We start from the raw sequence: 19,643 nt of genomic DNA, 5'->3' as shown, positions 1-19,643 counted from the left end.
AAAAGGGCATTCTGCTCTTGTAAGTGCTTCATAAATCTGATTTACTGCCCAGTGTGGGATAACAAATGTTCAGGCAACCATGCTTCTGCTCTAAGGTGAGTGCCCTCTATTTCCTCTTCCATACAAGACTTTCACATGTCACAGTGCGCCGATGGCATTTCCTCTATCTCGCACAGCCAGATGCCTCCCGAGTCCCCTCTATAACACTTCTCTCCGACCCAATCTATTCCTTATGGGCCACTACGGCAAACAGAACAGCTCCAGACTGACACGCGCTCCCTCTCACTGCATCTTCTCAAACGGCGACTTGATCACACATTGTAAATGTACAAACAATGCAGTGAAATGAGCCGTGGTGAATGCATCCCAGCTCTACTATCTACACACCACAAGCAAGAACAGAGAGCTGACTCGGAGGCAGGGAGCGGGACAGGCAGGAGCAAGGAAGTAATGGAGACAGAAAGATGGGATCGCTTTAGGAGGCAGGTTGGAAACACTCCATACATCTCCAGAAATAAACATGTGTTTCTTTGGAGAAGGGCCTCTGCCGCTTAAAGGAGCATTAAGGGATGGATGGCGGGGCCTATTGGCAGAACAGGTGTATGTATGTGTGGGTGTGTGAGCCTGACCGATATATCACTGGGCCAATATTAACAGCTGATATTGGTTCGTCAATATCACTCGTATTTACAGCACTTAGTGCAGCACGTGAGTTAGCAGAGTAGTGTCTTACAGCTGAGCAGATGGTGGTACGGATTGTGTTAAGAAATTAGTAAATTTATTGTTCAACCATAAAATATCAAGCCTCCAGTACATATCTTTATCACACCCATGTGTATGGCAAATTTGAGGATTCATGCAAACAAAATGAAGAGTTCATTTGCAAAAACAGATAAAAGCCATTCTTAAAATGAATACACCTTTTTCACTGATACTGCTTGGAGTACACACACACATACACACACACACACACACACAAAGCATGATTTAGGATAATAAACATTATGCCAGGCTAAATAAACATATAAAAAATAGAAATAAATATAAAGTAAATTTTAATAAAATTCAAAAAAGTTTTAAAAGGTTTAATAAATTCAAATGGAGATATCTGTTTTTGCAAATGAACTCTTCAAATGTTTTTTTCCACATACACACACACACACATATAGACACACAAAATGTCGGCCAGTTTTTTTGCTCTCAAATATCGTTATCTGCTCTACTGTGAATGTAATAAAAGAAAAGAAAGAACATGAAACATAAAAAAAAAAAGTTTCACACACTAATGAGACCCCAAGGCTCACAGGTCATAAGGTCATGATGAAAACGAAAATTGCCAATATGTCATGGTGTCTCTTCTATGGAATGTGTGCATGTGTGTGTGTGCGTGGGTGTGAACACACGGGCCTGCATGTATAATAACAATATCCTATTCATCTCCCTATTATCTAGGTAATGGCTGACATTGCTGGGGGAGGCTACCGGCACGCTGATGTAGTTTAATGAGTCAGACCGGAACACAGGGACAGTGTAAACACGTGTGTGCGCGTGCATGTACACACACACACACACACACACACACACACGCACACATAGTGCTTATCGAACCCAGTGTACAAAGACATCAGTGTTCACAACTCACAATGGGCGGCAGTCAACCATTTAGCTAGTCTGGGATAAAATGAATGGGGTGAATAATGCCAAGAGAAGCTTTCTTGCAATGCCGTGTGTGACTATGAGCCCTGCTTAGACACTGGGAAATTGAAGTGCTTTGTGTGGTGTTACGCTAGTGGAGTGCTTTGTCAAGATGTTTGGCTATACAGCCTCTTAACGGAGTGTCATTGTGAAGACAACAAATCAGTATGTTTGACGTCTATTCCTCTCATGAAGTCACCTGAAGCAGATGCAACAAACAGCTTTTCCTCCTTTGTTTGCGTTCATTGCTGTGTGTGCACACAACTACGGCATGCGTGCGTTTTTTCGCGCGTCCGTATGAGTGTGCGTTCATCCTTCCTCCGTATGCGTTTGCATGCGGACACGTGAGAGAAACGGAGAGATGGAGATTGCAAGAACAGAGAAACAGACACCACTAATGAAACGAGCGGGGGAACAAAGACGGAGAGATCAGAGGAAAAAGATAGAGGAGGCGGAGGAAGCGGGCTTGACATCTGGTTGCTGAAGTTTAACAAGACACTCAAAGAAAGAAACAACAACAAAATTGGAGGGGCAGGGAAAGAAAGGAGGTAATCAAGGGGGTCAGCATCTCACTAACTAGCCTATAGACAGGAATAAACGAATGCCTTCCATAAATACAATGGTTTGAAGTGATCTGGAGAATGCTGATGAGAGCGGTATGAATAAATCCTCTGAAAAGCTCTCAAAAAAAAAAAAAAAAACACTTCTCAATTACCTCGGTCTGATTTTTTGATGGATAGCTGAGCTGCGATGGAGGCAAATCACGCGCAGCAATAAAAATCACATTGTGCTGACAGATTTGTTTGCGTCTGAGGGCTTGGCAGTGCGGACGCCGAAATTCAGATGCTGTTTTTTTAAAAGAGGTTTAGGCGCGGCGCTCCTCACCTGCCTCTGCTGATGGTAGGAACCACTTACTAGAAAGCATCAAATGGAGATGAGCCCTATATTTAAGCCTAAGATGTTTCATACACCATTAAGCATTGCCTCTGAAATGGTATTTAGACGATTTTGAGTGTGACACAAGTCTTATTTGGCTGCTGGAGGCCCGCAGTGGCAGAGCCCTCTCACTCTGACACTCCAGTCAACACCGAGTGAATGGCAAGCCTCGCATAGACATACTGTTACCACAACAACCCACCTACGCTACAACCTGCCGTCGCCACGGCAACCCTCCTACACAATGCTGAGGGCTTCTCAGAACAGCCGGGAGTTACCATAACAACCCTCCCGTCTTCCCCTCGCCACCCCGCTACCCCACACCCCTCTCTGTGGATCCGCCAAGGGAGCGTGTGTAAAAGCATCACGCCGATTCCTCACATCCCCCCCGGCCCGGCTCTCGCGAGGATAGATGAGACACCTCGACTTCCTCTCAAGTCGTCTGGGCCAATCGCGTCCCTTCGCGGTGACGTGCCCGGGAGACCAAGAACCACTCAAAGAGCGCCAGCCAATCTCGGCGTTTTGCGAGGGTCAGGCTGAGGTTGTAAACACACAGAGGTCCTTCCAATCGCTTCCTGACCTCAATCTGGGCAGGATTAAGGGCGGCGCAAGACAGCACAAGAGAGCATGCACACACACACACACGCATATACACACATAAGCACGCAAACACAGAAGTGACTTGAGCTGAATCTGGGCTAAAAGAGAAGGCAGCCACCTGGCCAAGCTGAGAGAGAGAGCGAGGAGTGTTTCGATCACGCGCCCCCCCTCCAGCTCGTCGACCGCGGAGCCGCCTTGGAAACACAGACATCACTCTCAGCACCTGAGATTGAATGGAGCAGATCAGTACCTTCGGAGCTGCGCAGGTTTTAAACCAGATATACTATCGCTCACCAGGCTTGGCACAAATAACCGGGATGAGGTGCCAAAGCTGGTGTAAATGCCTCTCAGTGCTTTTCCTCAAACACCCTGAAAACATCTCACACTTTCTTTTCACTTGCATAAAAAAAAAAAAAAACCTGGAACCATGGAGTATAATTTATTCCAGTTCAAGCACTTCAATTCAATATAAGACATCCACCAAGTACAAAATACAGGCACAAAATGAAACAATTTATTTATTTTTTTTATTTTTTTTTTAAAGGATGCCAGGTAAATTGCTCATTTATATCATCCCCAATACTGGAGCCTCAACATACTACAGATACTGATGAATCCTTGATGATTTCCCTCTTTTACGCTACCACTCCTCAACTGTGGATGTCAAGAAAAAATATCATGCCCTTGTTATTCTGCCTTTTTGAATGATATAGCTGTCAATCCTCTATTAATGTTTAAAACTGCCCTCTTCCCGCTCTACCTTGTCTGCACTTTCCCTTTCATTTACCTCCATCTCTTCCCCCTACTCTCTCGGCTCTCTGAAGTGAGTGACGGTTGTCGTCTCTTGAGCTGGCCTTTCAAGTCCAGTCACACAGGGGAAGAAAAAAAGAGGGACACGAGGACACAAAAACGGAGGGGAAGAGGGTCGCAGGGAAGACATGAAATGAGAGCGGAAGAGGGTAATTCAGCGGGTTTGATCTGCACACTTCACACTCACCCTAACTTTTAATAGCAGTTGCTGCAGCCATTGAAGTTGCAGATTCCTTAAAGAATACGTAAACAATAGGGACAGAATTGCTTCACTGCGCAGTGTCTGTTTCCTTCTGAGTGTACGCTGGCGGGTATGTGTTTAAATGTTTTTTTTGTACAGATGTAACGATGTAAGGAAACAAAGATGGAACAAAAAAGTTCGGGAGAAGCCCTTGTTATCTGATCTCAGCTGTGGTCTTGCCATGGGAGCAGCTGATTACAAGAAAAAATGGCAAGTTTGACTCACTGCCCTCTGGTTGTTACCACTACTACAAATGCCGTCGCTCACACAAATACGCTCCCACTCTCTCTCTTTATCTTTCAGTAACACACACACACACGATACATGCATGCACCCACTCAGCAGCTGTATTTCTATGCATTTCTCTTTGTGTTTATGTGCCTATTTAAATGCCTAAGTGTCTGTGAGTTGTGTGTGTCGGTGTTGCTGCAAAGCAAATGGCCATTTGGCAAAGCCAAGGGGGTAATTATTGATAATTACTCAGTGAAACTGAGAGAGCTTCTGGGAGGAAAACAGAGTGAGTGAGTGGGCGATCCTCAGCTGCACCTCGTGTGAGCCCGGTCTTGTCACCAAGCAGGCTGACGTGACGTCACTCGGTGACCCAGGACGCCCGGGACAAATGCACACACTCACTTCTGTGTGTGTCTACACCTGTCTTCCTCATAGTTATTACCCATTACCGCACATGTTAACATGGTCTTCTGTCCTGTCCTTCTCTGGGAGAGTTGTTGATGAGTCAGAGCGAGGGGTGAATTGGAGAGAGAGACACAGGGAGGAGTAGGAGGATGAGGAGGGAAGATGAGGCTCATGATAAAGAGGCGGAAGAAGAGGAGAGAGAAGAGGAAGGACGGAGAGGATAAGTGCTGCTTTGCTTGATGCATCCACAATCCACCACAAATACACACACACACACACATTCTTGTTATCACCATCCTTGAGCATGATGTGCTAAAACCACTTCAGATAGACTGTTATTATTCTGTTTGTAGCCTATATATAGGCAGGCGGTGTACTTGTGACTTGCTTCAACCCCCTGCATATATGTTCGTGCACACACACACACATGCACACACACATTCAGCCAAACAACACAGAGAGCAAGTGCAATCACAGGAGACCGGGAAAACAAGCAGGTCTTCAAACAAAACACACAGAGAGCATCCAGTAAAGCAAACTCCAGTGAGCTGAGGTCTGAGCACCATCCCCAAGAGCCTGCACCGATAAAAAAGGACAGGATACAGAGTTAAATGAGAGAAAAAGGCCGAGCAAAGATCGTACCTTTGAGGCAGACAAGTGACATGAGGAAGCAGTCTTTAAAAAGACAGGGAGGGGGAGAGAGAGGGGCGGAGAAGAGGGAAGAGTTGTTGAAAAAAAAAAAAAAAAGGGACTTGAAAGCTGCAGTGTGGGATGTAGGGCCTCAGCAGGGGGTGCATCCATAATACAACACATCATGAACATGATCAGATGAGCCAGCACCTAACCCAGCCTAAGCTCCAAAACACACTTCATCTATCTGTTGCTGTGTTTTCCCCACATATCCGTGCGCTTGATGTCGCCGCAAAAGACGTTTGCATTCATCACCAGTGTGTTCACCCGGGGAAATGATTGTGTGTTTGCTGTTGCTTTGATCTATAAAATCTATGAAGTAAAAAAAAAAAAAAAAAGTATGTGCGTGTTAATGCGAAGTTCATCATCCATTACAGTTTCTTTATGCATAAGTGTTGCTTGGGTGTTTTAGGTTTGGCAAATTATGATTGTAGCACTGGTTGCAGTGCTAAAAATCTTTTTTTATGTATTTAATCATATTAAAAAATATCCTAAATGTTAGGATTAGAGCTCTTAATTGTTTTTATAGTCAGGGAATAGAAAGCTTTTTTCATCTAATTTCAGTTTCACATTTTCTCTAGCAGGGGTGGTAATTTTTATTTGGTTTTTGGGCTGCCGCTGTTGAACAAGCACAGAGGAAACACTGCTTCAGCCTAATTACACACTCACTTTTCTCCATATAGATCATACAGTAACTTAACTTGAATTTACTTATGATTAGTGGACAATTTTTGGTTTGCAAAGCCAGCAAATATCTGAGGTGAGTGCGATGTCCGTGCTGATTGAGCAAAAAGTTTTTGCTTAGCAGCATAAGTTTTTTTTTTTTTTTTTTCCCCTCCCACAAAGCTGAATATATTTTGGCATAAGGAGTAAATGTTTCACTAAACACATCATATTGATTCAAGTCGCAAATAAAAGCATCTAGAAATCATTACAGAATCTCCAACTTCAAAAACAGGGGAAAGTGGTGTTTCCTACTTAAAAATAAATCTGTCAGCAAAGATGATAAAGAGTTTTACTTTTTGAGTATAAGCAGACAATTAGGCTCTTTAGACATAATGAATGAATTGGCAATTATTTGTCAGCATGGAGATCAGAATTTGCATTAGAAAAGAATCCCAATCATCTCAATCTTGTGATGTAAATTACATGGTTTGTGATTTTGTGAACCGCATCCAAATATTTCAGAACGAATTTGTCTACATCATGCCTAATAAGGGAGACACTGTGTTTGTGTGCATGTGTGTGTGTGTGTGTGTGTGTGTGTGTGTGTGTGACCGCGCATGCATGTCTCATACTATCCCTTCTGATCACGAGTCTCCCACACATTTCTATAAAAACACACCATGTCCAATCTTCTAAAATCTGGGGAGAGAGGAGAGAAGTAGGGAGGGATAGAAGGAAAGATGGAGGGAAAGCAGGAGAGGATATGAGAAATCCTATAGTGTCTGCTGTTATGAGCTTTTCAATAAGGGGCAGTTAGGTCCCCTGCTAATGGAGCAGCACTCTGAGTGTGTGTGTGTGTGTGTGTGCGTGTGTGCGCTCATGTGTGTGTCCTCTGCCAGAATGCACAGGTCACAGTGACTGAGAGGAAAAGGGCTCTCCATTTAATAAAGGGGTCTCTGAAGCATCCTTTCCTGTTCTCCCACACTATCACTCTTCTCCAAGCTTTGTCCCATTTTTCTCCACACAATTTTCTCCTCATCCCAGCGTCCTCCCCCCCGTCTTTCCACCCTCCCCTCATCCACCTCCCACGCCCCGTTCTCCCCATCGCGGCGTCTGGCGAGTTTCTCTTTCGTTAGCCAAGCTGCTTGTCAGCACCCAATTATCACTTATTCTGTTTTGTCGGCGCCATCCTTCCCTTCCTCTTCATCGCAGCCGTCGAACACAGGGAGGCATGTTTCATCGAGCGCCGAGCACTCTAACCACCTTGTTATGCCGCAGCGCCGTGCGTGTGAGCCAGTCAGTGACTCCTTCCCAAACTTTTTTTGATCCTAGAGGGTCACAAATCTTGTTGGAAAGTCACATCTGTCCCTGTGTGTGTGTGAGCGAGAGAGAGAGAGAGATAGAGAGAGATGCACAGAGAGAGTGAGACAGGGAGAGGGAGGGAGAGAGAGCAGAGCCAGACCCCTGTGGCTATTATAGCTCATTATACCTGAAGGCAGAGGGATAGACAGATCAAAATCAGGCACTCTCTCACACACTTTCTCTTACACACACAGACACACACACACACAGGGCCTGTAGGGACAGCTGCTCTCTGTCACGCACACACACACACACACACACACACACAACTGACTGAACTAACCCTCCCTGTTCGCCCCAATATCCCTTTCCTACCCCCCGGGGCAGTGTCTCAGCCTTGCTAGGACACTGAATCACCCACACTCAGAGGACCGTGTGCCACTTTCAACACTTTCAACAGAACATATGTTAATAATAACAGCACATAGTGGCACAACACATCTTTTTACTAACACGCACACTAACATGTCTTTTGTCTTTTGGGACAAAAGACACGGAACAGAGTTTTTGTGGTATCCGACTAACTGAAGGGAACAGCAATTCTTGTAATCCTCATGTTGCTTTTTTAAAAAAAAATTAGCATGCTGTTTTTAATTTTCTGTCATATTGTTTCATTTCCTGGTAGCACAAATTTTTCTAGCTTAGCCAGACCATTCACCAAAACATCATTTTCGCTGTGCCAGCACATGGAGAATTATCTGCCAGGGCCCAATGTTGAGCTCAAACAAAGATGCTCTAAAAAAAGAAGATGATGTGTTACAAGGTGCTATGTGAACGATATGGAAATGACGCAGAATTCGTGCCTCCTAAGCGGGCGTGGTCAGCTATTTTCGCCGCAGAGAGCAAAAAACGGGTAGCCGTTCGCTGGGAAAAGAGCCAGTTTTAAACAACCTTTCACTTTCCTCCAGGCTTTTTGGTTGTCAGGAACATATAAATTTATTGTCAAAATGATTGAAAGACCTGTGGAAAACGGACCAGTATTTACTTCAGTGAGGATGGAACATAAGAGCCAGCTGTCATCTGGTGCCAGATAAGCCACAGGACCTGCTGCTTGCCTCCTGAGGTGGGAGGGCAGCCGTGTTGAACCCACATGACACAAATACAGAAAATGACTCGGAGTTGCCCTGTTTCTGGACCATCTCTGGCTTGAATCATGCAAAAAAAAAAAAAAAAAAAAAAAACAGCTGTGGTTGTGTTTGATTATGAAGCAACCAATCACTATCAGCGTGTTCAGCACTGACCCCATGACGCTATGATGTTGCCACCCAATGTTGTTTCAGTAATAAGGTAGTAGTGATGCACTGTTGTGGAACTGGCACATCAGCACTAGTTTTCCACTGTAAACTTTTTTTTTTTTTTTTTACACATTGTCAAGGAATTGTGGAATAGGTGACACACAGTGGAGAGCAGAAGGGGAGGGAACCAGCCAAAAATGGCCAGAGCCAATGGAAGGATTATCCAGGCAGCCAACATCCACTAAGATAAACTGGTGCAAATTCCTACAGCACATTTTTCAAGTGAGAAACATACCATAATGAGTTATTTTTCATAGAGAGTAACTCTGCATTGCACCTAGTGACCGATGCATTTTAAGAGTTGGCTTTTATATAAAAAAAGAATCTATCTAAAGCCGTTTTCTCGAGTCCACTAAGTGTGTGCAAGTGCCTGCATCCCTTTGCCTTTTTTTACGTCTGCGTGTTTGCGTGTGTCCATGTTTTCTCACTGGATATGGCGAGGCAGAAAGGGAGCGGCACAACAAAGGGAGAAAGTGGGAGAAAGTGAGAGAAGAAAGAAAAGGAAAAGAGACTGAGGGTGGGGGGGGAGCGAAGGAGTAGGCTTTGTTATTGTAGCAGGAGAATGGTGACGTTGAGTTAAAAGGCTGAATGTGGTGATAAGAGAGGGATTCGTAGTGAGAAGAAGCTTTAAATATGAGATGCTGTTTACACAAAGACAGGAGAAGAGGATTTAACACAAACTAAGACACACGCGAATGAGCACGCGCACACACACACACACACACACACATACACACACACACACACAATATGACATTGCTACCTCTCACAGAGGCCCAGCCAGGAAATGAGCCTGAGAGAGAGGCGTGTAAGGAAGACGGAGAGAAAGCGGGAGATTAAAAGGCAAGGCATGAGAGGAGGGGTAGTCTGGAGAGAGGTGGGAGTATGAAAGACAAATCTTCCTAAGAGCGTTTGAGAAAAGCTGTGTGCAAAGCTATCGTTGACTGAAATCCTTTAGAGCATCAAAGATGTGCTCATCATGCCTAAACACATGAAATATTCCCTCCATTTCCCCCTGCCATTCAATATCACCCTCCATCTCTCTCTCGATGTTGCTCCTCTCATCCTCACCAGCTTCAAACCCACTTTCCTCATCGTCACATCCATCAAACGCTCTCTTTAACTTCTTCTCTCTCCACGTGTGTCCAAATAAGTAGATAAATGATTGCACTATACAGTAAACCACTGGGCGCTTCGGAGAAAGAGAGAGACGCACGCTGAGTCTCCCCTCCGTGCGTGTTTGTCTTCTCTATCTTTGCTGTCCTAGAGGTTGTTATCATTGGTGCAGGGTTTCGCTCTTTCTGCCTCTGGAGCGCCAACATCAGCACAAACACACACCCTGGAGTCATTATCCCACACTTCTACCCACGCAAATGCACACACACACACACACAAACACACCCATGCAACAACCCACCGACACACATGCGCACACACAAGCTCACGAATATGCACCTTCCCACTTGCACACTACAAACGGTATTTATCAAATATATTATAGTTCTAATGCTACCGGAGGTGCAAACATTAAAACTAAAACTAATAAGCCCCAGCTCTGAGCTCTGCTTGCTTTCTTTCCCCCCCACACACGCACACACACTCTCTCTCACTCGCTTTCTTTCTCCTACAAGAGCTCCCACCTCTTCCCTCCATCTCTCCTTCCATCTCTCCCTCCATCCGTCGCTCCAGCCCCAGATGGTAAAGCACTGTGACCAATTAAAGACTTCCCTGAGGACAGAACCAGTTATAGCCCCAGCCATCTGACCATGGCTTTCATTGTGCACGTGTGTGTGTGTGTATGTGTGTGTGTGTGTGCACTTCTCGGTGAGCCAATGGGCACATAAACAACACAAAACACATCGCTGTTTTTTAATCAGTGTATAAAGCCTTGTCTTTTGGCTACCTCCACTTGCATTTTTTTTTTAACACCTCTGAAAGGTATATGGATGCAACTGGTACACGTCCAGGGATAGGGGCACATCTAAAGCTGTATGATGTGTACATACACACACTGTGACAAGGAGCTAGAGTATCTGTTCAGTGGAGCACAGAGCAGGGCAGGGGGTTGAGTGGAGCAGAGTGTGGAGGCTGCGCCAGAGGTGCTACTGAAATGGCAGGGCATTAGCAGGTACACTTGTCTGTGTGTGTGTGTGTGTGTGTATGTCTGTGTGTGAAAGGGAGAGCGAGTGAAAGAGAAAAAAAGGGGAGCAGGAGTCTGTGTGTGTGTATCTGTGTAAGCCCGGTTATAGTGGAGTGTGGCTAATGGAGGTGGGCAGCGCTGAATCACCAGGCGCCTGTCCAGCTGGGCAGCAGATGAGGGGAGCAACTGTCTGTCTGAATGGGAGCCAGCACTGTGGGGGTGGGGGGGCGCTTTGGCATATGCCCCCTCCCACCCCCCACCCCTTGCATGCATACACACACACCCACACACACACATGCATCTCCCCACCCGCACCCCCAGGTGGCGGTCAGTCCTGGCAGAGGGGCACAGGTGGCAGCATATGTCTGCTGTCTGCCCGCCAGTCAACTGAGAGGAAGGGAGTGGTAGTGCATGTGTGTGTGTGTGTGTGTGTGTGTGTGTGTGTATAAGTGTGTGTGAATGTGAGCGTGTCTATACACAAAGTTAAAAGTCATTGTGAAACTGCCTGTAGTCATTATTGCATGTCTCTCTCTCTGTGTGTGTGTGTGTGTGTGTGTGTGTGCCTGTATTTATGCACACCGTGAGCAGTTTCAGATACTGTACCACAGCCTGCAGACAGCGGTGTGTCCCTGAGACGCAGCTCCAGGGCCGTCAGCCTGCTCGCCTTGCTTCACTAAAATGAGTTCAGCCTCCCAGGCTTATACACTTTACTTCTCTTCCCATTCCATACCCGCACTCAAAAACAGCCTGCGGCTGGCTCTGCAGCCCACACTCAAATCCATTACATTAGACGTTTTAACTAAACCACTGTTTCCCATTCCAAATAATGAGGCCGTGATTAGCATGCTAACGAGGTGGGTGCGATGCTAATCTCTTAACTGGTATCAGCAGTCTTTCTACCAACAGAGCGATGCCAGAAGAGGGAGGAGGATTGACTGCTTTAATAATGCTGTTTCTCCACCTCTCCATACACAAGTTATATCACCGAGAAGAGGGAAGCTCTGCATGTGAAATGTGTGTGTGCACGCCTAAACAACATGCCCCGCACGTGACGTAGCGGTGTGTGTGTGTGAGTGCCTGTGTGCGCTTGTACAAGTCGACGCATTCTGCTGCTGGTGTGCTTTTGTGTTCATGTTTGTGTGTGTGTCAAAAGGGTTATCAGCAGTAGCCTATAGCCTCCACCACGAGCAGGCGGCACCTTGCCCTGCTGTCCCCACGCTGCTCAGATAAGGCTTCAAAGCTCCGCCGACATCAAACAATGCAGCAGCCGCCTGTCCTGGACTACACTCCCAACTGCATCACTCCTGGAGGCGATCACGCTGCCTGTTCCACTCTTTACCAACGCACACTTCAGCGACACGCACACAAACACTCGTTAGCACATCCCATTCACATCCATATTCATGTTGCATTCATATTCAAACTGTGGCTGTGTTGCGTTAATCTCACACAGAGAAGAGGCAGCGGGCCCCTGAGGGTTAGCGCTTAGCTAAGCTAATCAAATCAACTGAAGGAACAGTGGCACATCTTTGGCCCATTATATAAACATTAATAAACATATAGACTCAACGCGCACAAGCCGGCACGCACCGGCACAAACACAAACACACAAAAGTGCATTTGTTAACATATTAAATCCGTTCTCATTAGCCTAGCTCGTTAGCGTGGGCGCCCGAGCTAAATGCAGATCGCGCTCTCTCTCTCCCTGACATCATTTTTATTTTCATATGTGTAACAGTCAAAATCTGCCAGGCAGTGTGTCTGTAGGCTACGAGAGCATTTATACATGTTTAATGGCAACAGCGTCTTGCCTTTACCCGGCATGTTCTCCTAATAACCTCATCAGCAGCGATATTAAGGACAAGAGGGAGGGCCAGAGCACTGCAGCCAAATCACCAGTGGTGGTGAGTGTACTAGAAATTGCTGCTCAAGTCAAAGTATTGTTAATTTGCTGACATATAAGCAAAAGTGTAAAAATCTGTGTAAGTAAAAGCAAAGAATTTGACTATAAAAGGAGAATGGGCAGTGGGCACCCGGGTGCTGTCTTTGAAATGCCCCTGGGCAGCAGGACCAACAAGACCAGATCTGCATCTAACATTCTGCCGTATTTATTTTTCATTTATTTTCCACATTTAGGGACACTGTCAAAGTATAAACAGTGCTAAAATCTGTTCTGTAGGACATTAGGGCTGCAGAAAAGCCATGTTTTACACTCGCGAGGTAGGTATCCCGCCACGAGAAAAGAAAGCAAGATTATGACATTCTGCTGTATTTTTTTTTTTTTTCTCACAAGCAATTCTAAAAAGGATTAAAGTAGGAAGTTCAACGTAGATTCTTTTAACAGGAGATTTGGAAAATTCAGTGCACAAACAGAGTAAAGCCAGATTACTTATTTCATCCCGGCTGAATGATTGTTCAGCGTAAAAAGCCTCCACAATGTGTGAATTTGTGATGGTTCAGTTTCCGATGCCTACCGTGAGCCGACAAAATGTGTACTCTGTAACGGACGTGACTTAGAATGTACAACGCATCGGGAAAGATATATTTAATTACGTACATAATACACCATAATTACTCAATTACAACGGCGTTAGTCAATGTTAGTAAATGACTTCCACGTCATTGCAGTCCACTTTGGATGTGTGCAAATGAGAGAGACAGTTCTGCGAATGTGAATCGTCTCTTGCAGCATTTCTGCAGGTGCACGGACAGGTGACGAGACGTGAGGGCGACCTCGGAGCATCAGAGTATCAAGGTTTCTCCGAGTCTTGCCCTCTTCAGCTCTGCCGTGGTGTCGTCCTGTTCTGCAGTGTGGTGTTTTATTCAGCAGTTGTATTGTGTATTGTGATCCGCTGGCTGTGTTTTGGCTCCTTGGCTGATATTCAGTAGCAGAAAACATGTGTTTCCAAAGGGAGCACTACAGTACCGTCCCTCTCAGACTCAATTATGGCTGCGACATCTGTCCTGACTGACAGTTCGCTAGTGTGTGTATGTGTGTGACTGCGAGTGCATGTGTATATAGTGGGTCCGAGTGGCAGTAATGTTACTGAGCAGGAAGCCCTGTCCGTTAGAGGAGATGAGATGTGCAGGGAAATGGCAAGCCAGACACAGTGATAAAATCTCTCTCCATTTGGAGTTCTGCCCGGTCCAGAGCTCAGAGTCAGTGTATGCGTGCACATACACACACACACACACACACACACGCACGCAAAACAAAGACAGAGAAGGGAATGTAATTGTAAATGAAAATGAGAGGTGATGGCGAGGCCAGAGAGAGATGGCAGAGCGAGAGCAGAGGAAGCTAAAAGTGTCACTGTGAGGAAGTCGACTGCGCGAGATAAAGTGTTCCAGTCACACACAGGCCAGTGCTCCCAATCAATACTAACAGACACAGAGATACAACCTCGCTCGTCTATCCCTCTGTGCTCTGTCTCTCCCTCCAGTCATTCCTCCTCTACATCTTATTATACCTTTCCTAATCAAACCAGGACTCAACCGTACGTTCATCCCCTCTCCCTGTCTCTTGCCACCCTGCCTCTTCTATCTTCATTCAATCACCCTCATGCTGTTCTCCCGTGACAAAGCTAAAGGGAAGATTGTATTGACAAAACCATATACCTGCATGACCAGTGCCAACTGGGGAGCGAGCGGGAGACCGGATCAAATCGAATCTCGGCCGCTGGATGGATGGAGGGAGCGGGAATCAGATGGAGCGAGAGCAGAGAACAGGGGTAAGCGGAGGTGGGGTCTTGCTGTCACCCATTGTAAAAGATAGAATCTAAGATGACATCTCCTGATTCAGTCTATCTCATTAAGTGAAGTAGAGGAGTGTGGCTTGGCAGCGCTGGCTCCCTCGCGAAAAGAAAAGACAGGAGAAAGACACAAATCAGAGCCACACACAATGCTGAGCTCAGCACAAGTGGGAATCAGCCGCTTTTATGCTGTATGTTCAGCTGTGCAAGGCCTCAACTACACTCCAACACACACCAACACTTTCCCTCTTTCCTCGCTCACACAGAAAGCAAGTAAGCACGCAAGAATGCAGTACACAAGGTGCTTCTGTACGTGTGTTTGTACATAGGCCTGGGAGAAATGGAGATACAGACAAAAGCAAATATCACAATATATTTGACCACAGTTCTCGATTTCGATATTGGTCTTGATCTCAAAATCAATATCGTGACAACATTTAGGGATGACTCTTGGTGCTTTCATAAGCTATTTAGACCAATGAGAGCTTTCATGAACAGTCATTAATAATGCAGATATTATATTATAACTAATAAATAAATCTGTTCCGTAATAATTTCAGAAAATTGCATGCCTCCGCTGTGATGCAGCATTTATAACTATGGATGCACCGATACAGTTTTTTTTTTTCTGACTGTTGTGAAGGCAGTAGTGGGAGATTAATTACAGAAATATTATAAAAATACAACAGGCAGCATTGTGTGCCTGCATATCAGCATGTGGATTGGTAAACAAAGTCTGATTTGTGAATTATGTGTATGAATTATGCACCAATACCAGTATCGATAAGACAAGATTTATGCTTTATCCCAATACTGCAAAAGACGAAATCTAGTGGTGAAAGGAAACGTCCTTCGGAAACATCCTTCTTCCATGGAGGACGGAGATAAGAAAAAAAAACTGAAATACAGACGTTGCTATAAACACAGATATTTTAAAAATTAAACATGTGGATGGAGAAACGCTGTTTTTTGTTTCGCCCTGGCTCATTCAGCAAATGAACAGTTGGCCAACGCTATTCCTCTGCCTTAGGTGAAATTCATGAGTTTCATCTCTAGCCTTTTCCCTCTTTCTCTCTCTCTCTAGTCTCTTCCATTTGTGCTGGCTAATTGCGTTTCAAACTTGCATCGCTATTAGTAACTGCATTAACCTTAGGAGCCGCATCAGGCACAGACTATTTAAAACATGCCCCTACAGCGCCAGTTGTATTGTGGGTAATGCCTGGGGGAGGTGTAACCAATCAGACTGGAGTCGGGAGGAACGGCTAATCATTTATTGGTCGCACAGCCTGTTCAACACCCCATCCCCGTCGCCGCCCGTTCCAACACTGCAGCTCCTCTCCCCATTCCTCTCCTTTTCCAATTTCCTTAACTCTGTGTTTTCGCACCATCCATCTCCTTTCCTTTTCTTACAAACTACTCGGTTGCTAACTGATTTTTTTTTTTTCCTCCAGCACCACAAATCTCAAGATGGACGTTTTCTCTCTCTTCTTCTTGTCCAGTCACAGTTAATAAAAGAATAGCGTAATATTGCCTCTGTTTGAAAACATACCAGGTTTTTGGCACTCCTGCTTTACTACACAGCCACACCCACAGGACTGGGAGTGGGTGATTTCTGCCAAATGTGGAGGCTAGAATCTGTATATCTGCCAAATACAAGTGACAGTGACTCCTATAGTCATTTCTATGACGGTGAGGGCGTATGGGAGCTTTGTGGTGAGTAAGACCAGTCTGATAGTCGTCTGTTTGACGGCATGTTCCTCTGCTGGTTGCCTGGTGGTTGGACTCCATCACACACAGGCTGGTGCGTAGGATAAGGACAACCATGATGGCCATGTCAGGCTGCTGTCCTTTTCTTCTGCTGCAATCTGATGCGTAGGCAGAAGTCAAACACACACATATACATGTGCAACCATGCACACAAACATAAACACACAAACACTCACACATACTGCGTTGGAGCGTAGGTGTCTAAGCTTAGTCAATCTCCTGGGAACCACCCTCTCCTTACGAACTGTGAGCTGGACTCTTGATTCTGACGTGTGCGCACGGAAAATGGAGATGACCTTTGACCTCGAGGAGATTCGCAACACCAAGTCAAATATGTCATATTAACCTTTAACCACTTTCACAGGGAAGAGCAAAATACTGCTCTTTCTATATGAGACACACAAAACAGGAGCATGAAAAATACGCTTTTAGGAAAAAAATCAGTTTTTCAGTTTTAATATCAGTTATTCAGTCCATCAGAGGAACATTATCTTGTTGCCCTCTGGTTGGAGAGCAGGGTCAGTCAGATTATGGTACTCCTGCAATAGGTTTCTCACTGATACATACACCCCTTTTCTACTACATGAACTGTCCCAAGAACACAGGGACTCTTCTGAGGAACCAGGAATCTATACCTCTGATTTCCTGTCAGGGGCTGTCGATGTCGAGATTTAGCACTGAGCCTCCCTGATTCGTTAAATGTATGGTGCAAGGAGCACAAAAGTACCTGGCAATTTTAAAAATGTGAGCAAGTTCCCACAAACACAAATTATTAAAACACTGTTCTATCAAGAGATCAAACCGTCTGTGCATATTTGCAACTGCACGCCAGGCCACAGTTAATCTCTATTGCTCTAAAGTGGTTTCTTTTTTTCAGCTCTTGCTTTTCTAGCATCCTCAATCTCATTGTCGACCTCCACACTTCTCGTCCTCCAAAGCAAATGCAACATCACAGCGGCAAATAATCATGAACATAATGACAGCTTTGACATCTTCCATGTTTACTGGTTTGCCGTTGTCTGTCGCATGCAGAATGACATCTCCTCCTTTTCTGCTGCATAAGGAGGAGTTCTCTGTTGTTGGGGATGCGGCGGAAATGGAAACACACAAGAGCTTAGGGTTCTTGCTTTGCCCTGGAACCCTCTTCCAAGAGTATGACTTTTTTTTTTTTTTTTTAAAGAATATTTAGGAGGAATAAGGGCAATTAGAAGCTATAGGCACATTGGGGATCACACCCTAGCCCCTCAGGTTGGGGGATGACCTTACTAATCACCAGGCCATCTTGCAACCCACTCAAATTCTCCCTCTGTGAAGAAATAAAGCAAATGTCAAACCTATCCTCTGAAAAGCTGTATTACATAGAGGTGATTTGCCTGCAGCTCATAGAAACAAGCCACTCTGTGATTTAGTAGACATTATCCAGTGTTTGTGCGGTGATGGCCAATTATTCTTTCCAGATGAGTAATATCACTGCACTGCCTTGGGGAGTATTGGCACTTAGGGGCAGTACTGGATGAGCCGCACTTCAGTTTCATTTGATTGGTCTGGATTCAGTATCACAGAGAGTGTACAACACACACACACCTGATAACTGTTTACTGTCATCTCAAAAGGCGTGCCACACGCACCACCAACAGCAGGGCTCACCTTTCCAGGCAATCAGCCACCACACACAGCAAAAGGTGTCTGCAGGCAACATGATACATGGAAACGTCGTCACAGTATCAGGCTGAGCGGCGTCCAGGTGCACAGCTGAAATCATTCCCCTCCTCGGGCATCACGTATAAAGTTAAACCTTTAAAAAAAAAAAAAAAAAAAAACTCCTACTCTACATCACAGTAACAGTTAGAGAAACGGATCCCCGTGAGTCAGTCTCAACACGGCGCTCATGACCATGACCAATTTATACTTCTGCAAATTATACTTCTGCATCAAAATGCCCCTGTAGCTACACTGTCAGTGTCTGTGGCTTCTGCCGTCATGGATGTGTACCTCTCCAAAAAATGCAACTGCACATTTAGGGTCTTCTTAGTCACTTTGAACTTCTTTCCGCATGTTCTGGCTTATTTCCACCCTTAGTGAAAACAACACACAGAAGGCTAAGGACAAAAGCGCGGAGGAGGTTTGCAAAAATGCCCATTTGAAAGATAGCCGATCCCCAAATCATTAAGCTTGCCATACCTCACTGAATTTACAGTGAGGGATGAAAAAAAAAAGACAAAACATCAGTTTGGAGTCCGCCAATGTGTCTGAGAGTGGACTCTCTGTTTCCAAGCATGTAAACACAATTGCTTCTGTTTTTTATCTGAGCTTTGTTGACGGGAAACTAATAAAAACCTGACACTGGCGTCTATCATTTCAGCGATCTGTTCACTGGCCCACCGATGCAGAACTGTAAAAGCTTTCAGCGCTGTACACATCTACGGAGCAGCTACAATGACACTTCACCACGGAAGTATAAGTCAGCCGTCAGAACACAGATTACCGTGGCCTTGGCTTCAACCCTTATCATTAACCCCCCCCCTCGCTACACCGTCTACCCACCCCTAACACACACACACACACACACATACACAGACACACGCACACATACCATTCCCCTCTGCCTATCTCTTATTCTTCCTCTCTTCACTTCTCCCACAGTGCTCTCCTGCTTCTGGCTGTCCTCTGGCATCACCCCTGAGACACACAAGCACACAAACACACACATTTCCTTCTCGGGAGCATCATTTCCTCTAAAAGGCAGCCGTGTCAAAGGACAGAACGAGCAAACAATAAAGACAGAGAGAGAGAGGGAAGAGAAAGATTAGTGGATGAAGACAGATGGAAAAAAAAAAAAAACGAGGAGTACAGTAAGAAAGAGAGGGAGGGGGAAGGAGGGAAGGGAAAACAAAGTATTGTTTGTCCACAACGGGCTGAGGACGAATGCAGCTGCTGGGGCATGGGGGAGTGTGGGTTGTGTGTGTGTGTGTGTGTGTGTGTGTGTGTGTGTGTGTGTGTGTGTGTGTTGGGGGGTGTAGGAGAGAGGTGATGGGAAGAAGAGAAGCAGGAGC

At 45.4% G+C, this 19,643-nt stretch overlaps 1 protein-coding gene across 1 annotated transcript in view; it reads right to left on the bottom strand.

Moving 5' to 3' along the window:
• The window catches only part of igsf3 (immunoglobulin superfamily, member 3), a 70,906-nt gene that overhangs the window by 33,556 nt on the left and 17,707 nt on the right, over positions 1–19,643 (bottom strand). The gene's annotated exons all lie outside the window — the stretch shown is intronic.

Source organism: Myripristis murdjan, chromosome 21, assembly GCF_902150065.1.
Source record: "Myripristis murdjan chromosome 21, fMyrMur1.1, whole genome shotgun sequence".
Taxonomy (NCBI): domain Eukaryota; kingdom Metazoa; phylum Chordata; class Actinopteri; order Holocentriformes; family Holocentridae; genus Myripristis; species Myripristis murdjan.
Note: the sequence above shows the minus strand (reverse complement) of the source record. Positions and strands in the feature narration are given on the sequence as shown.